The sequence below is a fragment of the Camelus bactrianus genome, chromosome 1 (assembly GCF_048773025.1).
Source record: "Camelus bactrianus isolate YW-2024 breed Bactrian camel chromosome 1, ASM4877302v1, whole genome shotgun sequence".
Classification (NCBI taxonomy): domain Eukaryota; kingdom Metazoa; phylum Chordata; class Mammalia; order Artiodactyla; family Camelidae; genus Camelus; species Camelus bactrianus.
Window position 1 is genome coordinate 55,141,791 of NC_133539.1, and position 24,445 is coordinate 55,166,235.

Genomic DNA, 24,445 nt, shown 5'->3' on the forward strand with positions numbered 1-24,445 from the left:
TTGTGTCAAATCCACATTGGTGATAAAGTTCATATGGCAAAACAAATATGCAAGAATACAAAACACCAAATAGGAAAGCTACAAGGGTTGACCTGCCCTATCAGATATTTAAGAAATACTATAAAATCTGTTCAATCAAAACAACATGTTTCTGATGCATGAATAAACAGATAGACCAGTGAAATAGTATAAAAAGCTCAGAAATAGACCCAAGGACATATGAAAAATTAGGATGTCATACAGGTAGCATTCACAAACCACTGGGACAAAAATAGATCATTTAATAAATTGTTCTGGAACAAATGGTTAGCTATTTGGAAGAAGACAAAATTACATCATACTTTACACCATACATTAAAATAAATTCCAATTAGACCAGGGGCCTACATGAAATAAATTAAACCACAGACATACTAAAAGAAATCATAGCTGAATTCCTCTGCATAGGTAAAGACATCCTAATCAGGATTCAAAATCCAGAGACAATTTTAAAAAAGATAAACTTAACTACATAAAAAATTTTAAATTTGAAGGATAAAATATCAAATATCATAAGCAAAATCAAAGGCAAGTGAAAAACTAGGAGAAAATTTTTATAATATATGACAATAATAACCCCAATGTATAAGAAACTCTAAAAAACTGAGGGACTGAAAAACCAAAAATCTGATGGAAAATGGGGAAAAGACAAGGGAACAATTCACAAATAAAAGGTACAAAGTGTCTCTTAAATGTGCAGAAAGATACTTAAGCTCACATGGGATGAGGGAGGAATGACACCTCTAAGAAGACGAAATTTGCATTTTATCCATTTTGTTTTTGTAGTTTACCTCATTGGAAGAGTTGACCTTTATTACTTACAATTATCAGTGTTCCAGACATGGCAGACAAAGGCTTTGTTTAGCTGATTCTTTTTTTTTTTTTTTTAACATTTTTTATTGATTTATAATCATTTTACAATGTGGTGTCAAATTCCAGTGTAGAGCACAGTTTTTCAATTATACATGAACATATATATATTCATTGTCACATTCCTTTCTCTGTGAGCTACCATAAGATCTTGTATATATTTCCTTGTGCTATACAGTATAATCTTGTTTATCTATTCTACAACTTTGAAATCCCAGTCTATCTCTTCCCACCCCCCACACCCTTGGCAACCACAAGTCTGTATTCTATGTCTCTTCAGCAAATGGTGTTGGGAAAACTGGACAGCAGCATGTAAAGCAATGAAGCTAGAACACTCCCTTACACCATACACAAAAATAAACTCAAAATGGATCAAAGACTTAAACATAAGACAAGATACAATAAACCTCCTAGAGGAAAATATAGGCAAAACATTACCTGACATACATCTCAAAAATTTTCTCTTAGAAGAAATAAAAGCAAGAATAAACAAATGGGACCTAATGAAACTTACAAGCTTCTGCACAGCAAAGGAAACCAGAAGTAAAACAAAGACAACCTACGGAATGGGAGAAAATTTTTGCAAATGAAACCGACAAAGGCTTGATCTCCAGAATATATAAGCAGCTCATACGACTCAATAAGAAGAAAATAAACAGCCCAATCCAAAAATGGGCAGAAGACCTAAACAAGCAGTTCTCCAAGGAAGACATACAAATGATCAAAAGGTACATGAAAAAATGCTCAATATCACTAATTATCAGAGAAATACAAATCAGAACTACAATGAGGTATCACCTCACACCAGTCAGAATGGCCATCATTCAAAAGTCCACAAATAACAAATGCTGGAGAGGCTGTGGAGAAAAGGGAACCCTCCTACACTGCTGGTGGGAATGCAGTTTGGTACAGCCACTGTGGAAAACAGTATGGAGATTCCTCAAAAGACTAGGAATAAATTTACCATACGACCCAGGAATCCTGCTCCTGGGCTTATATCCAGAAGGAACCCTACTTCAGGATGACACCTAGCTGATACTTATCTAGATTTCCACACAGTTCTGTTTTCATCACACCTGCTTCCTCACTTTCCAGGGTATTTGGTGCCCCCATTCCTAAGGCTTTCTGGTGGTCTGGAGTACAGATCATCTGGTTTTTGTGCTTTCGTCTTCTATGACCATCTATTTCCTAGCGTCTGAAATGTATTTCTGTCTTCTCTTCTGTACTTACTGTTCATATGAGTTTCCACTTTTCTTATTCCTTTACCATGACTTTATTGGAGATTCAGAGGGAGTGAAGATAAACCTCAATTTCTTCTTCTTTTTTTTTAATCTGTTCTACAAATATTTATTGACCACACGGTTCTGCCCTCTCCCTCCCATGCCCAGGTTTTGTATCTGGGCTTCTTAACTGTGACTCTAAAGACAGGGGTCCTTAAAGAATCATTTGAGGACTTGCAAAAAGTACAAACTTTCAGAGATTCTGAATTCATAGATCCCTTCGGGGCCCAGGAAACGGCATTTTTAACAACCTTCCACGCGATTCCAAGCTCACTCTGAAGAACTGTTTTGCTTGGGTGGAAAGTGAATTAGTTAAATTTAGGGTTAGAAAAACTCTGGGATAACATACCTACAGAGTTTCACAGTGAACTGGCACACGCACTTCCTGAGGGGAAAAAACATAAAAGAATCAAAATCTCAAAGTGAGTCTCCTCAATTTCTTCTTATTTCTTTTCCCCAACATTATGAAAGAAATAATTGACAAATATAATTGTATATTTTAAAATGTACAATGTGATGATTTGATATACATTATGGAATGATAACTGAGTTATATTTATATCTGATGGCTTCAGAGGCACTGAGAGTACTTCAACCACGTGACCAAAAGAAGGGATTCTGAGCAAAGGGGATTCCATTGGTTTCTTGATTTTCCACAATGGAATGTTCCTACTGTGAAAAATGGAGCTTGGTGTTTCAAAGCATGGACTCTCCAACCTACTGTATAACCTCTGAGCCTGATTTGCCTCAGAATTATAACGGACATAATAATAGGATGTATCTGTTAAGGCTCTTTGGATGACTAAATGACTTAATGCCTGTGAAGGTACTTAGGACAGTGCCAGTCACAAAATAATCATTCAACACATATTAGTTTTTATTACCATTACCACAAAGCCCCAAAATAGCAATTAGGTCTATCTTTAACCAATCCTATGGGAGAAACCCTGTGATAGCATCATGAGGTTCACTGTCATTTGTACTGTGAAGGTTTAAACACTTAGACCACCTCACCTGGTTTTATTTGGTACCTAATTTTCTCATATTGACAGTTCCATTTAATTAACAGCCATGGGGAAAGATATATAGGCAATTTTCTGTTTTTTTAGTTAATTTGTTTCTAATCAGTTCACTATGTATCTACTGTCTATGCCAAGCACTGAATTAGGTATATTGGAGGATAGAGAGGTTTTTATCAATCTCTATTTTATAGTGACTCTTGTTTTATAAATAGTAAACTCTTCTAGGAGTTTATGTGGAATGATAATATAATAGGTGAAAACTATAATTCATAAAAGATTTAAGTAACAGTTCATGGGGAAAAGAGAAAAGATGGTTAAACACAATATGAATTATTGAAATCTAATTGGAAAATTGAGTCATAACGTATCTATTGAAATTGTTTCTGAATTATTTAAATAAATCACTTAACATAAGGGATGGTTTTGCCATGAAAAAAATGCAACTTTAGGATTCAGGGACCCTCATTTACATGGGGCTCTTACCAGTCCCTATGATGGGTTCCAAAAATATAATCACATGGTCACAAGCTTATATAAAATTTGGAAAAGTAAGATAGTTTAAAGAATATATCTTTAAACTTCGACTTCCCTTTGTGACAGATAGCATTGGAGTGACTATGAGGATTTTGGGACTTCTACAAAGGAGAATTTCAATGGAGAATACATTTCATTTGGGTTTAGTAGGGGTTAGTAGGATATATATTATGTGGTTCACAATCAGTCCTGGTGGAAGAACAGCTTCCAGAATACTTGCACCTCTGGCTGCATGAACTCAGTCTGTGCGGTGGCACAAATGGTGTGGTATCAGGGGTCCTGTTTATAGTATGAACATGCCCTACAGCTCTCAGCACTGGAAGTATCAGGATAGTGGGGAGAAAAAGGTCTGAAATGTGTGTAGCCAGGAGGCAGCCTGCGGAAACTCCTTCCAGTTGTCAGTGGTGCATAATTATAAGCAGTGCATTCAACTTGCATGGAGTCTAGTCAAAACAATATCACCTGTCAGGAATATATTCAATAATGCAGCATAGACAATCACCAACATACCACACATTGTTAAAGAAGAACTGTGCACAAATTTGAACTTATCAGAACTATTTTGGTTACAGGGTACATACTTGTCCTAAAAAGAGCCAGGACACCAAAATGTCAAGCTACCTGTTGTATGCATCCCAAGATATTGGGCTGTATCTGAGCATATCTGATGCATCTTGCTCTGATGCAGACTGGCACTAAAGCTACAAAAAAGCCTGAAGAAACATGTGTTCCAGTGACAAAAATCCCCCATCCATGCTGATCAGTAAGCCAATGAAAGCAATTTAAGAGTAATCTGATTGCACCATTATGCGGCCCAGTACATAATATAGTCACAATTTTGAAATGCATTTGATTTGCTTTGGTGTATTGCTTGATTTCAGATTAATTTTACATTTTTATATTTATTGATCTTATCAAAACTGGAAGTATTATAGAGGTGTGTGAGGCAGTTAATTAATGAAGATTTTGTGCTATCTTGTGTATGAGATGTTCGTGGTATTTGTCAGCTTTTTAAACTTTGCAAATTCTTGTCAATTTTTTAAAATGTATATTCACTTTCACACACATTTGTCTATTCATAATTTTGTATTTTTTTAAAAAGGGACTCATGAATAGTACATGTTGGAACCTACAGCATAGAGTCACGGTGAAGTTGGCAAGACTTTGTACAGGCACAGCCCTTGGTGCAACGCCTACCATACAGGAAGCTGTCAATAGCTCCTGGTTCTCAATGCTATTTAATAGTAACCAGCAGGGTTCCTGACACATCATAGGGACAAAAAGCTGTCTTTTTTTTCTTCGCCACTTAGAAAAACTCACTTAACTGCTGTGGACCCGAGTGGCTTCACTAAATTACAATAACTAAACAACTGGGGCTATGTGGCTTTCTGTATTTTTCACCTATAAGATGCTCAGTAATGTGAACATAGTCTGGAACTTATAGCTGGAAAAAGAAAATATCACCCTAAAAAATCAGAATATCAGAATAGGAAATATAGCCTCAATGCTTTATAGGAACTCAGAGGGAACACACACACACACACGACAGGCACATACACTTGAACAGAGTAACTGAGAAAAAAATAAATAAAAGAAGCAATCCATGTCTTACCTATTGGAGTAGGTACTATATTAAATCAGTCCAATTCCAAGAAGCACCATTTTTCTTTTTTCTTTTTTTTTTTTTGAAGTTTTTCCCTTTCTTTTCTCTATCCACACTAGTTCTAATATGTCTTTTACTCTTTCCAAATATTAGTATTATTTTACCTTAGTTATTTTATTTTATATTGTTATAATTTTAATTTTTTAAAAAATTCTGAATTGTGCTTTAATTTCCCCCACATATACCTTTCAGGTCTTCTCCATATTGGGATACTTGGGATATTTTTTGTAGTCCTTTTATCTTTCACTCCAGCTCTTTTCTACCTACGTTTCCATTCCCCCCACTGTCATGTAATGCCCCCACACCCCACACCATGTCTCCTCCACTTTCTAACATCACCAACCACACTATTTCCTAGAAATGCTCTGTAGGAAAAGCTAATTGCTTTGGGAATTACTATTCCCTAAAGCCAATGGGAAACTGTGGACTCTCCTATTAGTCTCAAGACTGAAATCCTACCTCAATCAGAGATAATTATTATACTAAGCAAGAGAATTTCAATAGTCTTCTCAAATTGATCCCAACGATGCCACCTGTAATGCTGCCTCCTCATTCAGCTTTAGACACTTTCAATTAACTGAGCAGCATAGAGCACTCCCATGGGACTAGGAGCAAACAAAATCCAAATTACAAACAAGCAGAGATATCTGAAACAATTAAGCCCTTGGTGGCTTAACTCCAGGGTGCCCAGAAGTCTTGTTCAAAGCCAAGGACCCAACTGGAGAAGGTACTATATTAAATCAGTCCAGTCCCAGGAAACAGCTAATATCTGATAAATTCAGGCTCTGAAGACAAAATATAATTGATAAAAGAAAGAAGGGGGTGGGGGAAACTCATGGCTTGAATAATCTGATTTACTACTCTCTAAGCTCAGTTCCACAAGGTAATGTCTAAATCTGCACTTCACTTTGCAAATTTGACCTCATTTACTTCCTAGCACAACACAATTCTCTACTGTAAAACTGTATTATATAATTCTTTAAGACCCCATCAGATAACCTAGGGCAAGCAGCTCTTTAAACGACTTATGCCACCGGCAGAACTAAGTGGCTCCCATTTGTGGAAACCGGCAAACTTAAAGAAAAGCCAGTGGGGCTAAGGGAGAGGAGAAATCAGAAGAACTAAACAGAAAAGGATGCAAGAAAGTGTGTGTGTGTGAATGGTTCCATTACTGGAGTGACTCTAAAAAAAACAGTCCCCGGAGTGAATCCCCACAGCTGTGCATATCCGGTGACGGGGTCAGGGAAGCTTTTCAAAGGTGCTTATGTTTTGACTCAGCACTGGATTACAGAAGCTTTTGCCAAGCTGCTTCCAGGAGGAGGCAGATGCTAAGTGCCAGTTCCTCTTTCACTGCTTCCCCTCGCTCTCTTCCCTCCCCTCCCAGTGTTATTAGTGGAGCAGCACAGAGGGAGAGTTCTGGGACTGAAGAGGCTTATCTGTAATAGCAGCTTATCTATGACTAGCAATAAACTGCGAAGTTAAAACTAAAGGAATTCTAGTCCTCCCGCCATTTCTCTATTTCGATGCTATTCCAGTTACTTAGGAGTTTCTTTCCCCAACTTATGCACTCCAATCAAGCAAGCAAGCAATAAGCACATATTCAGGCCCTACTGTGCTCCAGATACTATGAAGTCCTAGGGGCACAAAGACAGACAAGATACTCTCCCTGATACCAAAGAACTTGTATCATTGTTGAGGATGTAAAGTATAAACATTAAAGGACCGAAAAAGGCTAGACACCCACTGGTTCATGTTGAATCACAGTACAGATGAGTAGGCTCTGAGTTCAAAGTAGAAAGAACTGAAGGGCTTGGTAGTTAGGCCCTCAAGTTGGACGTAGAAAATGGATATGCTTTAAAAGATGGATTAGGGGAGGACAAGCAACCAGAAAAGCCTCAAAACATGAGCAAAACTACTTAAAAATAAGGCTGACCTTTGGAGGGAGTAAACCATCCTGGTGTGAGGAAATTCCCAAAGTATTGATGAAAAGGAAAATGCAACTCAGACTCTGGAAGCCATTAGACATCAATAAAAAACATTTGGACCTTATTCTGCTAGATGTGGGAAATCAACCAAATGTTTAAGGAAGGACAAACCTGCTCAGTTGTTTGTTCATGAATACATGAAGGTATTATGGACAAAAAATATTGCCTGCCATTTCAGTAAACAGTAAATGTCACCCGTTATTAAGCCGTCAGCCACTGTAGCCACCCCTGATGTGTGCCCTGAGGGGAATTCAGGATGGAGAAAAACAGGAGACTGGCCCTAAGTTAAGACACATATCAAAGGAATCATTTCAATGAGCCCAGGCTCTTGCATCTTCCCATATATAGTAAAGCACTAAAATTATTAAGTTGGGATGTCTTTTTTTGCAATTAGCAGTAATCTTTGGATGTTTGACTACTTTTTTCTCAGAAAAAAAAAAAAAGAAAACTCCTGTATGTCCTGGATCCTCCCTGACCTCTTTGGAACAGTTCCTCAGAGCTATCTGAGAGTCCGTCTCCTGGGCTATAGTCCTCAGAAGGTCCCCAAATAAAACAACTCTCAGCTTTCAGTTTGTACATTTTTTTTCAGTTGACAGTATGCATGTGAAGGTATTTATTAATGCTTCATTTATTCCCTATTTTACTTCTGCAAAAGATTTGAGCCTTATTAAGAAAAAAAATCTACCATCTGTAAAAACAGGTAGGTAAGAATGTCAAAGGTAATTTTGAGGAACAAAACTAAACCTGTTATATAGTAATTTATGTTTTCAAGTCAAAATAGTTTCAAATGTAATGAGGATATGAGTAGATAAATTGGTTAAGGACACAGAGCATAGAAATAGTTCTTAGTATGTGATAACTAAATATACAATAAATAATAATCAATATATATTTTGAATCTATATTATACCTGTATAAATATATTTGTGTTGATATATTTATAATAGCTCAAAAACAAACATAATAAATATATAAGAAGATAATCTCAACATTCATTCCAAAGCTCAATATCCCTGGGTTTATTATCCCCACTCAGCCTACAGGAACCTGAATTACAGAATTATTGGCAAGTGTCTTACAAGCTTTTTATGGACCAGTCCTCTAAGCTATAATATATCATGCATTACAGACTCCCCTTTATTTCAGGCACACTAATGATGTGGGTGGTGAAGGTGTTGCCACAGCTAATAGTGATGCATGCCAAGGTACCATAATTGCCTCCACACAGTTCTATCTGTCTTTAGGCAGCCAGTCAAAGTGATGAGGGTGTGTTGTCTGCATGGAGGGCCCTGGCATGTGTCCTACTAAAGGCATTAGTGCTGTCTCCAGTCACTGCAGATAGTCTTAGCACATCAGTTTCTTGAACATTGTGCAATCAACAAGCTACAGAGACCACAGTGAAAAAGCCCTTGGTTTCCAATCTCTCCATTTATTGCAGCCCAACCAAAAGACAATTACTATGAGTCAACTAAAAGACAATCTGAGCAACAGATTTGTTAGATGTAGAGTTGCCCCTACCTTTTCTTTTAACTATTATGTCTTTGTCCTTGATCCGTTGGGGTCTCTTCTCTCTCTCCCTTTAAAACTTAGTGATTAAGGATATTTACTCTCCCATGTGTTACTGTCTTGGCAGCTCTTCCCACTAGACTTCATGGAAGCCCAGACACAGCTCAGACTTAAGCTGAGACCTTGCTCATTTGCAGCAACATGGATGTACCTGGAGATTGTTAGAGTGAAGTAAACCAGAAAGAGAAAGAAAAATACCATATAATATCACCTATATGTGGAATCTAACAAATGAACTTATTTACAAAACAGAAACAAACTCACAAACATACAAAACAAACTTATGGATACCAGGGGGAAGGAAGGTAGGAAGGGGTAAATTGGGAGTTTGAGATTTGAAGATACTAACTACTATATATAAAATAAATAAACAGCAAGTTTCTACTATATAGCACAGGGAATTATATTCAATATCTTGTAGTAACCTATAATGAAAAAAATATGAAAAGGAATATATGTAGGTATATGTATGACTGAAACATTATGCTGTACACCAAAAATTAATACAACATTGTAAACCAACTATACTTCAATTAACAAAAAAAGGAAAGCTGGACCAAAGTAGAAGTATAGACATTTCAAAATTATGATACTAGAGAAAGGTGACTTTATAAGTTTGAGGAACACAAACAGTCAGGAAGCAAATAATTACAGATGATTTTATCGGAATGTAAAGTTTCTGTTACATTCTCTTCTCTCTCCTAATGTTAAAAACAAAACATGGAGTCGCTTAAGCTAAGCCTATGTCACCAGACCAAGACTTGATTTGATTATAATTTTAGTTCTCTCAGAAATGGAATCTCAAACCAGTCAACTGAGAATCACCAGATCAGCACTAGTTAGGTCCTTTGCCTGAAAGAAACTTGCCATCATCTACAGGAAAGTCACTCTGCAATAATCAACCCACTTTTCACCAGTACAATTTCCTTGTTTCAGCTCCCTTCTGCTTGTAAGTCTTTCACTGTGTACAGCTCCTCCGAGCTCTTTTCTATCTGCTAGATTGGATGCTGCCCAATTCAGATCAAGTTTTGCTCAAGTAAACTCTTAAAATTTTTAATATGTCCTAGTTTATCTTTGAACAGTTCTGGTGTCAGAAAAGGAACTGAAGGAGACCCCTGCAGGCCCCCAGGAGCAACAAGCAACCAGGCCTAGGTACCTGTTGAGCCCTGTGAGGTTGCTGCTTTCTCATTGCCACTGGAGGTCACTCGTAGGTAAGTCCCTCTTGAATTCTAGCACCACAGATTTTGCATCATGAGCTTCTAGACTTTAAGTATTTTTTCCATCCAGATTGGGTCCAGAAACCTGCCAGACTCAGACTGGGTCTGGGTTGGATTGAGTCCAGGGTCAGTCAGAGTCCAACTTAAGCTGGATGGGTCCAGTGTGAGGTCTTCGGTGAATCGAATTTTATTTTAAGAATGAACAAGCAGATTAACTTCACAAAAGGCAGTCTTGAATTACATTGGCCACAGTGAGGAACTTTTAACCTAGATAAGCTTATTCATTTAGTAGGTGCCCTGAAGACAAGGGGGTCTCAGTCAAGCACTCACTATATAGGATAGAGGGAAAATTGTTTATCCTCCTCTACAGTTTCTAGTGACCAGAATGAGACCCACTGGGACACCATACTCATACCAGAGCCTGCAGACAGGATCCTGGGAAAACTGGTAGAAGCCAACAAAGAGTAAGAATTCTTACCAAGTCAGCTCTCCTAGACCTCTATCTGTAGTGCCTCATCTAAACAAGAAGGTAAACTTTCACATCCCTTCTTTTTCAAATTCAGATTGGCAGGAAAAACATTTGTAAGAATTAGATCTTTGAATTATGACTCATGAATTTGCTTTCAGGTACCCACTGGTTGTTGAGACTTTCATTCTCAGAGACAGGAATTGCATTCTTGTTTGTCTTGTCTCATGTTCTGAGAACCTGGCTTCACAACGGTCAAGTTGGGGGACCCAAAAATATGGTTGGACAGAAGCGTGCACTGCACCACATTTATGACTAGATATGGCTGGACAGAAATATGGTTTCCATTCCACTTGTGGCTAGTGTCCCATCAACTGTTGCCAGCTCTCAGGGAAATTGTTGAAGTCCTTCTTTCTTTTGGTTATTTTTGGGAGTAGCCCTAGATCTTGGGAGGGTAGTATCTGTTGCACCCTCTTCAGGGATGCTTCTTGTGTCCAAGGGGTTATTTAATACTGCCAGGGATATTTACTGTTTCTCCCAGCTGAAATCTGACCAGATATTTGAAAGCATTTTTTTAAAAGTATTTCTATACTCAGAAGTTGGCCAAATTGGAAGCCAATATTCAGAGCCTGTTTAGGAATTTGCTTTTTAAGCCTTCTCTACTAAACTGAAATGAAACTATGATGAAACTATGTACCCAGCAAGGGGAGGGAGGGAGGAAACACTGTGAAGCCTTTGCAGAATTTATGAAAACATTTCAAAGGCACACAGCTCTAAATCTAGAACACAGGAATCTTTTGAGCCCCATCTTAGTTGAAGAGCTCCCTGATATAAAAAAGCAAACTGAAGATAATGTAGTTGGATGGTGGGGCAGCCTCCATATCATTCAGATTGCACCCAATTCTTTGAGGAATTAAGTAACAACTATACTTGTCTTACAAATCTAGCATTTACAAAACCAGAAAGAAACAGTTCAAGGCCCATCTATCCTTCCTACCAGAAACAGTTCAAGGCCCATCAATCCTTTCTACCAATCCCAAAACCTCCCCTATTCATCTCTAAAGACCTACAGATATTGTAAAAGAGCTGGACTTAGGAAAGTTGTTCTTGGTAGAACTTGCATTCTTTTGAGATTAAGTATTCTACTTAGTCTTCTCTAGGAACCAAAGGTAACTTTTTTCAGAAAAAGAAAAAAAAAAAAGAAAAGGAAAAAAGAAAAGCTATTTTGTAAAGTAGGCCTATGAAAAATCTTAAAAGTCTCTTCCCCAAATATTGGTAAGAAGCGTTAGCCATCTGAGCAGGTAACCTTAACTTATTCCATATAACAGAAACACAATTATCTTACAAACTAGTGAGTTCTGCATTATTGTACCTGTCTTGTGACTAAAATTTTAAAACAAAAGCTGTAAGGGCTCTGCACTGTATGTTTATGTATGCTCATGTATGTACATTATAAATGTGTGGTTTTTTTCCTACCTCTTGATGGTACTGTAAAAATTAATTTGTAAAGATCTCTATTTAATTGACTTAAACAGGTGTATCTATAAATCAGGTACACTCTTGGAAATATACAGACTAATTCAAAAGTCTTTCAAGTTCATATGATTAGGATAATCTTTGGTAAACAAAAGCTAGTTTAAGTTTGTTGGTTTAATTCAAACAGGCATGTCTTCAGAGTTATCAGCCTTATATATAACACCTTTATTCTACGTAGGTTTACTAAAAGTCAAATACACTCAATGTTATCTCTGTTACAGAATTTATCAGCAAGAAAGGTAATTTAAGATGGTTAACTGTTTAATGTTTCATGAAATTTTTATGAGTAATCTAAGCATAATTATTAAGAACAAGTGAATTAAATAGATGTATGTAATAAAAGTTTATACATGAGTTTTTCAACAATAATCATGCTTTAGGGTATGTCTACTTAAAAATAGTTCCCCAAATATTTTTGGTAATTTGAAATCTTAAAGGTATACTAAAATAAGTTAAATGATGGATATTCCTTGAATATCTAGGAAAATATCTTGAAAATATCTCATTTTCAAAAGAGAAAATACTAGAACATTAATTATTAAACCTATGTTTATCCACTTTTGGCTTTCTATTACAGAGGAAATAAAAATATTTAGATCTAGTAGTAGATTTTTTTGCATTACATTGAAAAATTTACTGTAAGGAAAAATATACTCTTAGAAATTATAAGATGTATTTATAAATTTGCCAATCCACAGAACGCTAGTGTAACAGACAAGCTATAATTGTTTACTTCTTAGTTTTCACTGGGATTTAAGGATTCTAAAGGTTAAGAATGTGAATGTAATTAAAATTGCTTAGACATAATCAAGGTGAAACAAAGCAACTGCACATAAAAAGTAGGTTAGGAAAATAAAATGACTTATTGTTCCAGAATGAGAAAGAAGAAAATCATAGGATAAAATCTAAATGAATATAAAAAAGTTGTAGGTTGGCAGAAAAGAAATATTGGGAAAGGAATTTTATGTATGGTCAAGATGGCTAAGATTGGAGTAGATTTATTTAAGTGTTTAAACAATGAAATTTTAATATCAAAAACACATTACTGCGAAATTCGCATTTGGTTTTCTCTGTTAAAAGGGCAAAGTTTTATTGGATTATTGGTCTTCTCCTGATAAGAGATTGTTTATGCTTGTCTACCTTTTGGGTAATCTACCTAGAAAGCAATGATTTTGTTTCTATAGACATGTACATATCTATCAATAATAACTTTAAATTTTAATGGACTAAATGCTCCAATCAAGAGACACAGAGTAGCTGATTGGATAAAAAAACAAAACCTATCTACATGCTTCAGAACTAAAGACAAATACAGACTGAAAGAGAGGGGATGGAAAAAGATGTTTCATGCAAATGGAAATGACAAGAAAGTGGGGTACCAATACACATATCAGACAAAACAGACTTTTTAAAAAGTCAGTAACCAAAGACAAAGAAAGGTATTATGATAATGGGATCGATATAAGAAGAAGATATTACACTCATTAACATAGACACATCCAATACAGGAGTGACTAAATATATAAAGCAAATATTAACAGATATAAAAGGAGAAATAGACAACAATACAATAATACTAGGAGACTTTGACACCCTACTTACATCAAAAGAAAGATCATCCAGAGAGAAAACCAATTAGGCAACAATGGTATTAAATGACCAATAGATTAGTTGGACTTAATAGATACCTAGAAAACATTCTATCCCAAAACAGCAGAATACATATTCTTTTCATGTACACATGGAACATTCTCCAAGATTGATCATATGCTATGCCACATAAGTCTCAAAAAATTTAAGAAGATAGAACTTATATTAAGCATTTTTTTTCTGACCACTATGGTATGAAACTAGAAATCAATTAGAGAGGAAAGAATAGGAAAAACACATGGAACTAAATAACAGGTTACTAAAAAACTAGTACGTCAATAAAGAAATCAAAAAGGAAGTCAGAAAATACTCTAAGAAAAATAAAATTAAAATGCAAGTTTCCAAAATCTATGGGACTCAGAGAAGGCAGTTCTAAGAGGGTAGTTTATAGCAATACAGACAATACAGCAATACAGCAATACATCAAGAAACAAGAAAAATCTCAGATGAACAGCCTAACTTTGCATCTAAATGGATTAGAAAAAAGAACAAACAAAAACCAAAGTCAGCAGAAGGAAGGAAATAATAAACATCAAAAAGGAAATAAATAATATAGAGATCAAAACATAATAAGAAAGATCAATGAAGCCAAGAGGTGGTTCTTTGACAATATAAACAAAATTGATAAACATTTAGGTAGGCTCATCAAGAAAAGCAGACTGAAATAAACAGAATAAGAAATAAAAGAGAAGAAATAACAACTGATATGACAGAGGTACAAAAAATCATATTACAAACAGGTATATGCCAACAAATTGGAAAACCTAGAAGAAATGGACAAATTTCTAGAAACATACAGCCTTTCATGAGTAAATCAGGAAGAAACAGACAATGTGAACAGACTGATCACTAGTAGTAAAATTAAATTTATAATTTAAAAACTCCCAGCAACCAAAAGTCCACAAACAGATGGCTTCACAGGGAAATTCTACCAAACATATAAAGAACAGCTCATGCTTGCTAAAAAACTGAGACCTCACTACAGGACTATAGAACACTCCTCTCCCCCACACTCACTCAAATTATTAAAATCCTATTTATAGCAGTTCCTTTTATTCAGTACTTATGTACGACTATTGAGAAAAAATACACAAACAATTTCAAGAGAAAGATTAGAAATTACAAAGAACTTCTAAAACTCAACAGTAAGAAAACAAAACACCCAATTACAAAATGAGCAGAAGACCTTCAAAGGCACCTGACCAAAGAAGATATTCACATGGCAAATAAACATATGAAACGATGCTCCACATCACATGTCATCAGGAAAATGAAAATAATGCGAATTAAAACAATGAAATACTACCACACACTATTAGACTGACCAAAACCTGGAAAACTGATGACATGTTGGTAAAAATGTGGAGCAACTTTGGAAGATATTTGGAGATTTCTTACAAAACTAAACATCCTCTTACCATACAATCCAGCAATCACACTGTTTGGTATTTACCCAAAGGGGTTAAATACTTACGTCCACAGAAAAATCAGCATATGTATGTTTATAGCAGCTTTACTCATAATTGTCAAAACTAAGAAAGCACCGATATGTTCTTCAGAAAGTAAATGGATAAATAAACTGTGGTACATCTAGACACTGGAATATTATTTAGCACTTAAAAGAAATTAGCTGTCAAGCCATAAAAAGATATGGAGGAGCCTTACATGCATATTACTAAGTGAAATAAGTCAATCTAAAAAGGCTATATATTGTATATTTCCAACTATATAACATTCTGGAAAAGGCAAAACAGGAGAAAATAAAAAGAGGTGACTGCCAGGGGGAAGAGAGGGAGAGAGATGAATAGGTGGGAGTACAGAGGATTTTTAGGGCAGTGAAAATACTCTGCATAATATAATGATGGATATGTGTCATTATACATTTGTCCAAACCTATGGGCTGTACAACATCAAGAGTAAACCCTAAGGTAAACTGTGGACTTTGGGTGATTATGGTGTGTCAATGTAGGATAAAAAATGTCCCCTCTGGTGAGTGATGTTAATAATTGGGGAGGCTGTGCATATGTGGGGACAGAGACTTTAGGGAAATGCTTACAACAGCAGTCATCACAAGGTATCCTATCAAGTACCAGATTAAGGTACTTCATCTTTTCTTTGTTCAAACTCAGGGTTTTACTTCACTGCTGATTGTTGATTAGCATTTACAACAGCTTATATGTCAACAGAAGCCAAACTGAAACAAACGTTATATTCTATACATACATTCATCATATTCTAAGACTCCCTGTTACTCAGTAACAATCATGACAAAACTTACACCATGATTTTTTGGAAGCCATTGTTTAACATATAATCCTGGTTGGTGGAGAGTTGGGATGTGTGATGTGACTCAAAAATGACTGTCTTTGGAAAAATAAACTTAAAAAATAAGGTTGCTTATGATAACCTATAATGAAAAAGAATATATATATGTATAACTGAATCACCATGGTGTACACCAGAAACTAACACAACATTGTAAATCAACTATACTTCAATTAAAAGGATTATAATGAAATTCATAATTAAAAGAGATGGTCTCTCCCTGCATACATAAGAGTATGATGATAAGAAAAATGAGACTAGTTAATTAATGAATTAACAGATACTCTTGACTCCATGTTAAGATGCAAAGTATGTTCCACCTTGCATTTCCCTTTAAGCTACTTTAATTCTATTAGGGGATACTCACAGATCAATCAATTAAACCAGGTATTTTCTTCTTTCTTCTTTCACTCAGACTGCTATCCCTCTAAGAATGGACCCATAAAGAAATTATCTTGCAATCTAGATCTCCTCATGGTGAAACTTTGTTAGTACTATAGCCAATCCTAGAATCTAGATCTCACAAAATTATGATGTCAAATAGTGTGAGCAGAAACTATAAAGTTCAGGAGATCATCAAATTGAAACTGGAGATATGAAGAATCTACATGTCCCTTAGCATTTCTATAGAAATAAGAACAAAGACAGAAAAGGTCAGCCTTTCTTGGCTGACGTGAAATCAAAAGAAATAAATTTTCAGAAATGTGGCTAGAACACTTTTACCTCTATTCAAATTGCTTCACTGTGTGGCCAAAACAGCAAAGAACTCAAATCTCTGAACATGAGACAATTGATGTTCTACAAATTGGGTCTCTGATTGATAAATTAAGTTCAGAAAGCTGGTTATCAGATCAGGGTCTTTTCATTCAGAACCCATATCTTATCACATTTCAGAAGATTTGTAGTCTTTGGGATAAGAAAAGGGAAAATGCAGATACTTTGTATCCTGGCATTTGTGGTAAATTTGACTCAATAGTGCCTTTTTTGGTAACATCATCAGAGATGGACAGCCTTTGTTACGTGGGTTAAAAGATGACATAATTGGTCCATCTCTTATCTTAAAAGATGACTTTCTAGAACAAGGCATGAGAAGGGTAGTGTTCAATGAGGAATCAGTCTTCTCCAGAAAACAACAGGATTGTGGGCACTTGAAGAAAGGATGATGATGGTGGTGGTGGTGATGGTGGTGATGATGGTGGTGATGATGGTGATGATGGTGATGATGATGATGATGATGATGATGATGATGATGATGATGATGATGGTGGTGGTGGTGGTGGTGGTGATGGTGATCCCAAGGCTTTTTCATTGGGATTCTGTGTGTGTTTCTATTCCCAGTTTATTTTATTCCTCCAGCCATAACCCTTGGGTCAGTCTGCCCTTCTTATTTCTATATCTAGTATAACTTAGCCATCTCCTCAGAATTGTTGGGTCCTCAAGAGTCACCTCTCAGTTCCAGTGATGATGAAGGATAAAAAGTGGTTTTGTCTGAGCTCACTTCCAGGTAAAATATTTCCTCATAATATCCCCTACTCCAAATTGATGGCATTTGTTCATTCCACCCTAATAGTAGTGATCCCAATCAATTAGCCTTTCCTTTTCCTGTACATGCAACTCTCAAGTTGGCACCTGTGAAACTCTCCCTTAATCAGTCTGTCATGGCTGTTGTCCCTCTGATCAATAAGTGCATATTCTGCCTGGTGGTCCTAGCAGATCTCTGCCTATGTCAGTCACTCAGTCATCCTCTTTCTTCTCTAGTTTCTTCGTACTTTTTGCCCAGCTTCTCTACAGCAGCTTCCTTTGTTTTGTACTTTTCTACAGTTTCTTCCTAACGGTCCTTAAATATTTCTGAACTATACTTCTATGTAGTTCTCAAATGTGGCTATGTGAGTATGTCATCCTGGATGACCATAGCATACTCAGGATATCGCTTTGAAAAAGAAGACCCCCTATTTCTTGAATTTCTAGTTTTTCAGGGTACAAAATAGCTTTTTCAGAATTACCTTTGTTTTTTTCACTTTATGTAACTCGTGTATCATATTACCCAGTGAGGAGTCCATTTTGAATATCAAACCTAATCTGATCTTAACTTTTCCCTCAAAAGTTTAAAGAGTTTAAATTTTGCTTCTCCCTGCTCAAGCAGAGATAGAAGAAAAAGGCAGTGGGCACCACATAGAGTCAGCAGGCAAAAGCACCCAGAGAGAGACAGCTTGAGGACCAACAAGCAGGGACAGAAGCTATTCCCGGGTATGAGTGATGGTGTGGCAGTTATTTTGCAGAGCATATTAACAGAAAGCAAAAGATCATTAGAAATCAATTAGCAAGAACATTGCTATTTCATATGCAAACTCAGGCAGTAATAGAGATTCTGACACAATTTATATCAAAGCCCTTGTTACAACGAAGTGGTCATTTCCATATAGAATATTAATGGAGCAGAAGAAGAGGCTAGCTAAGCTTGAGGGCAAGAGAAGAATTCAGAAAGTCCCAAACAGGATGGATTCCCTTGGCATCACTAACAGTTAACTAATCGTATCAAGCCCTAACATGAGAAATTAGGAATTAATTGCCAGAATTTCTCTTTATATTGTTTGGTGATTGGTGCTGTTATTGGTCAGTTACTTGAACAAGTAATTTACAGCAGCAGGCATTAAAATAATGATGCATATTATTTTATACATTTTCTTTTCATTTAGAACATACAAAGGCAAGTATAAATGTAATATTTACACATAGGGCCAGAGCTGATGACATTATGGGTCACAATTCTTTTCATTAATCACAGCCATAGGCATTGTCTATTTTTTTCCCATTTCATTGCCTTTAAAGTGAAACAAGAACTTAATTAAATATACTACTTGTAAAGCAACCTGATGCAAAATTCTTCCAGAGTTTACACGTCTTTTCTATCTTTTGTCTCACTCTCCTTTATCAAGTCTTACCTAAGCATTTAACTTAGCTTTTATAGAATCAAAAATAGTCTCTTTTCACACTTTATACTTCATCAGTTTACATATTACTTAATTAAGTTACTACAATTTAATAAAAGTAAAACAATTGACAAGTTTAGGAGTAAACATAATTGACCCTTGATTGGCACACAAATTGACTGATGGAAGAGGTGTGCTTGAGACACTGTACGAACCGGACAGGACACACTAGCTGTAAACGTCAAGTCAGCCATAGTCACTATTCAGTGTGTTTCACCAAAAGAATAGAGAATTTCATTTAAAGCAGAGCTGAGTGAGTGCAAGTTGGTATCTATTATGTTTGGCATAAAATTTTCTCCATCTAACTTCACAGCAAAGAGTTGACGTCTTCCCTTGTATTTTGATGAAGGTTCAGCCCTATTCATGTAACCCACGTTTTCCTGGGCCACACTACCCACAAAAGGGAAAAAATTCAAGTAACAAAATGGGGTTACTCTGGCTTTGCCTCGCCGACTGAATTATTGGTTGGTTAAGTCCCATTTTATTCCTCTTAACTCTGGAAATTCCTAGCCGATTACCAGTACCTTACCGATAAATACAGCCTTCCTGGAAAGCCCGTGGGAGCCTTCTGCTCTACTGCTCGCAGTGCTAGCCCGGAGGGTCCCAGACTGCCGGAGGAGGCAGTGCGCATGCCCCGGCCACTCTGGCCCCGACTCGGCAGGAGCCATCGCTGCTCCTGCGCTGATCCCTCGCTCGTGAGACTCTCCACCCTCCGCGGTATATCGATCTCAGATCCTTCAACAGACAACTTGAGGGAGGAGGGAAAAGCAAATGCCCTTCAACCTGAATCTTATTTATCACGAAGCCGATGATGCCTGAGTTTATGTCCCCTCATTTGCACTCTCTTTCTGGACCATGTACCTATTTTTGTATGCTTTCCTTCAAGAACTTCCCTCCAGATGTATGTCAGACCCTGCTTCAACTTTTTTTCATTCTAATTTATTTATTAGGCACAAAGCAGTTCTACCTTGATATCTTAGCATCTCGCAGAGATTAGAATAATGTTTAAAAATTTAATATCACCTGCCACAGGTCTCAGGGGAGATAGGTGGGACTGAGAATAATCAGAGCAACCCTCACTGCTGCTCAAAACATCCCTTCCTCTCCCCATCTGTGAAAGCTCCTTAGCTTCACACAGAGTTGGCCAGCCTTGACTTTCTCCCCTCACCTCAGTTTCTTCCCTTAAAGCTACTGGGTCTCTAACTCATATAGAGTCTTTTGGGGAACTTCCCTTCCCTCTTTCATCCATGAACATCACTGAGCATGACATATTGTCACAGTTTTAGCTCAGACGGTGGTGACTCACTCTTCTCCATCAACCCTTTTTTATTCTTGATAAAGGCTTGAGTGAAAGAACTCTTGGAGGCATTGTTAGAGACAAATATAGGACCCTCGCTGGCAATTGCAGCAAGTTTTTGTGCTTGAACAGATACTGGAGAAACCCAGCGTTGGAAGGTGGTTAAAGCAGTCATAACAGATTTTATTCAGAAACGACTGCATTGGAGAAAAGAGACCTCAGTGTAGAACTGGGCTCAATTCCGAATACAACAAGCACAAGTGGGGGATTTATAGCCAAGGAGCAGGTTGGAGGCAGGAAAGGAGGGCCAGTGGATGGAAAATTACTAAGAGGAAACATCGGGGGTAGAGGAATTCTTGCTAAACTAGCAGGAGTCTTGCTGAAGGCAGGTCAGAATGATCAGATATCACCTGGAGGGTGGAGAGGGAGGGAGGGAGGAAATCTGCTGGGATCTTGAGGGTGAGGGATTCTCCCTAAATTGCTTAGCAGGATTCTTGTTACAACTGGGCTCTTAAGGACAAGGCTTAAGGATGTGGCCTCATTGAAAAAGGGCTCAAAGAATTCTCTTTAGAATTTGGTTGTGGGGGGAGAATCTTTGTCACAGGCAAACCTCATGAGTAGCTAATCTCCTCCTAAGACCTGCCTTAGGCCAGGTGTATTCCTATCTAGGTGAGCTACAGGTTTCATTTATAAACAGGCTATAGATAAAACCCACATGTAAATCAATTATTGTTTTATCTGGAAGCTTCACTAATTTAGCAGCAATCAGATCAGAAAAGTCAAAGTAACACTTATAAAGGATCATGAGTCTTCAGTTAATACAAGCCATTACAATCTGTAGGAGGAAGAAAGGAAATCACATATCTGATTCAGATATAGCAACATGAAGACAAGACTTCTAAAAGCCAAGAGCTGGTCAGAACACAGGGACACTGGAGGAAAAATGAGAGGGCTGTGACCTGGAGAGCAGCAACACTGGCTGCTGGTAAACGAGAGACATTTCCACAGAATAAGCAGCTTCTATACCTGGCCAACTTTATCAGACTTCCAATTTCATGAACCCTATTGCTGCTCCCAGATCAGTTAAATGCATACATAAGAGATGAGAAAACCGTCAGAGAACATTGGATTTTGGTAGAATAATCAATAATTCGCAGATCTGGAGGCAATATTTTCAGCCACATGGAAACAAGAGTTATTTTTTAACTGCATAGGAACTTTGCCAGTCACCGAAGATAAACGAGTAAGGCCAAACAGCACAGCACTGAGCTCCCTACAGCTCAGCTGTGAGGCATCATGGGAATATTTGCAAGGAAGCAGGGGCCAGCTTCACTGGAGGCGTGCAGGGGGCCACACAGTGGGAAGGAGGGGGACAGCTGGATCACTGGTGACCCTGTAAGGCCGTGGTTCTTTACTGGCAGCACTTCTGCCCCCAGAAGACCATTTGGCAATTCTGGAGATATTTTTGGTAGTCACAACAGGGGGAAAGTTGCTGATCACACGTAATGAGTAGTGGCTAGGAATCCAGCCAAACATCCTACAACGCAGCCCCACAACAAAGAAATATTTGGCCCAAAATGTCAATAGTGCTGAAGTTGAGACAGCCTGTCATGATGCTACTCAGGAGGGAAAAGCGACCCAGCAACCTCTCTATCTCAGGTCATGACAGCAACCGATGATCTGTGCTAATCAAAGCCATCACTTGAGAGAGAAGAAGTGGATGTTTTCATATATATTATGACTACAAAGGGGGAAGCAAGTGGCTGATAAAAAATGTTTTACGTTTCTAGATTTCCATTGGTTGGCATAATTTTTGTTTCAAAGCATTTACCCTTTATGTTCTCTGTTGTCTTCCCCACTCCTCTCACCCCGTTAACCTTCCAGACCCCAGAAGATCTACCTGAGATATTATTCACAATGTTCTGCAGCGTGGAGATCTGAAGATATCTGAGGTAGTTGTGGCCATTCTAATCAGAGGCAGAAGCGATCCTGTTTGATGTGGAAACTACTGATCAAGCTTTAAGAACTTAAAATCACCCCAAACACAGTGTGAAATATGTAAGTAAAGAAACTAAAATGATGGCAGTGTTACAAGATTTCCCTTTAAATTTGCATTTCCCTCTTCTTTTCTTTGTTCTTTACCTTTTTGAGATTTTTCTCCTGTAATCATAAAATATCTCTTGCCTACAAATCACATGTATATATGACCCATGGTTTCCAAGCCAGGTTATTCTTCAGATTAAACCAAAGCAAACAACAGAGAGGGTCTTGAAAATTACAAACATTTTATTTCCAGGTGCTACTGTGACTGTCAAACTGCTCTGTCTCTCCCAGTGATTGCTGGGCATCTCTTGGAATATCACATGTGCTCCTGTTCATTCTCACCCAACCTCCTGGTGCTCACTGAGCCCTGAGGATGCCCTGCTGACAGCTCCCCTGTGACAACACTGCCACAAAGTAGCGAACACTCCTGCCACTGTGATGGCAGTGACTCAGACCTCTGGGTGGGGGGCAATGCTGAGTGGCCATAATGTTGTTCCCAACCTCTGTTATTTTCCATTAGACCACACTGGTTTTCTCTGAAATGGACTAAGTCTATTACATGTGCCCCACTCTACACCAGCTGACTCGCAAGTCTCTGAGAATATGGTCAAGACTCTGCATTTTCTGGTGCTTCCCAGATGATCCTTGTGCACATTCAAGTGTGACAACACGTGCCCCCGACACCTCACAGAATTGTTAATAGAGTCATTTCACCATCTTTATTTGGGGGACCCTCTCTTTCAGGCACAGATCCAACGATGATGTGATGATGACAACAACAGTCACAACAGGACACTGGGGCACAGAGATTAGGTACATTGCCTGAAGTCACACAGCTAGTAATCGGCAGTACAATGATTAGAACAACTTTTAGGTCAGAGCTCAGGGCAGGAGGTTCAACTTCTACAAAAAATACGAAGCTCCACTCACAACTACTCCTGTCTAATGACAGGGCATTGTAACTGGACCAGACTCTTGTGTCTCTATTAACTCCTGCCTGTGTACGAGTGTCATACCAGACCCCCAAGAGCTCCTATACGCTTTATATACACGCCCTATCTTTTCTGTATCCCAGAGGTGCCATGGCTTGGGTTCAAGCTGGGGCACTCCTATCTTGCTCCACTGTCAGTCTGCACCCCAGTCCACATCCACATCCATCCTCATCACCCAACACCCCCAGCCTACACACATCCGAATCCAGAATAGGTCAGGTTATCTCATCCGTTCAGCCTTCAATGCAAAATATACTTCTTTTGAGGCAAGCCTTGCCTCTTAATATTGCATCTAAGTGCTTCGCTACATAAGCCTGTGGGTGTAATGAAGTAATTAAGAGGCTTGACTCTGATTGTCTGAACTCAGATCCTGTTTCTCCCACCATCGAGCTATGAAACCTAGGGACTTAAACCTCTCTTTAAAAGTTGCCTCAACTTTGTACTTGGAATAATAAAAGTACCTACCGCATAGAGTTGTGGTGAGAATTACATGGTTTTTTCATATAACAGACATAGAACTGTGTTTACCTTATTGATAGTCCGAGATAAATGCTAGCTAATCTGATTAACTTTGCAAACTGTAAATTTCCTCAGGAAAAAAAAAATAGGTTTTGTATGGTTTCTTGTAACTCACAGAAAGCAATACAATACACAAATACATAAGCATACTAATAAAACTGAAATAAAAGACTTGCCAAATAATAGTTACCATTTTTATATGCATTGCTGTCTCATATGCTCTTATCTATTCTGTTTCATTTTTTAAAACAAAGGTCAAAATTCATCAAATTAATTTCATAGCCCACTATTAGGCCCCAATACACACTGTTAAAAACACTGTACTAGACTGTATGTAAGCTTCATGAGGGAAAATCTCTACACCTGTTTTGGTTAACATTGTATCCCTGATTTCCGGGAAAAAGCCTGGCATGCAGTAGGTGCTCATTTATACATAGATAATATATTAATT

The 24,445-nt window shown here is 37.6% G+C and overlaps 1 pseudogene; it reads right to left on the reverse strand.

Moving 5' to 3' along the window:
- LOC105081664 (Y-box-binding protein 1 pseudogene) overlaps nt 1-20,615 on the reverse strand; it is an 80,377-nt pseudogene extending 59,762 nt beyond the window's left edge.
- Between the last annotated feature and the right edge of the window lie 3,830 nt (nt 20,616-24,445).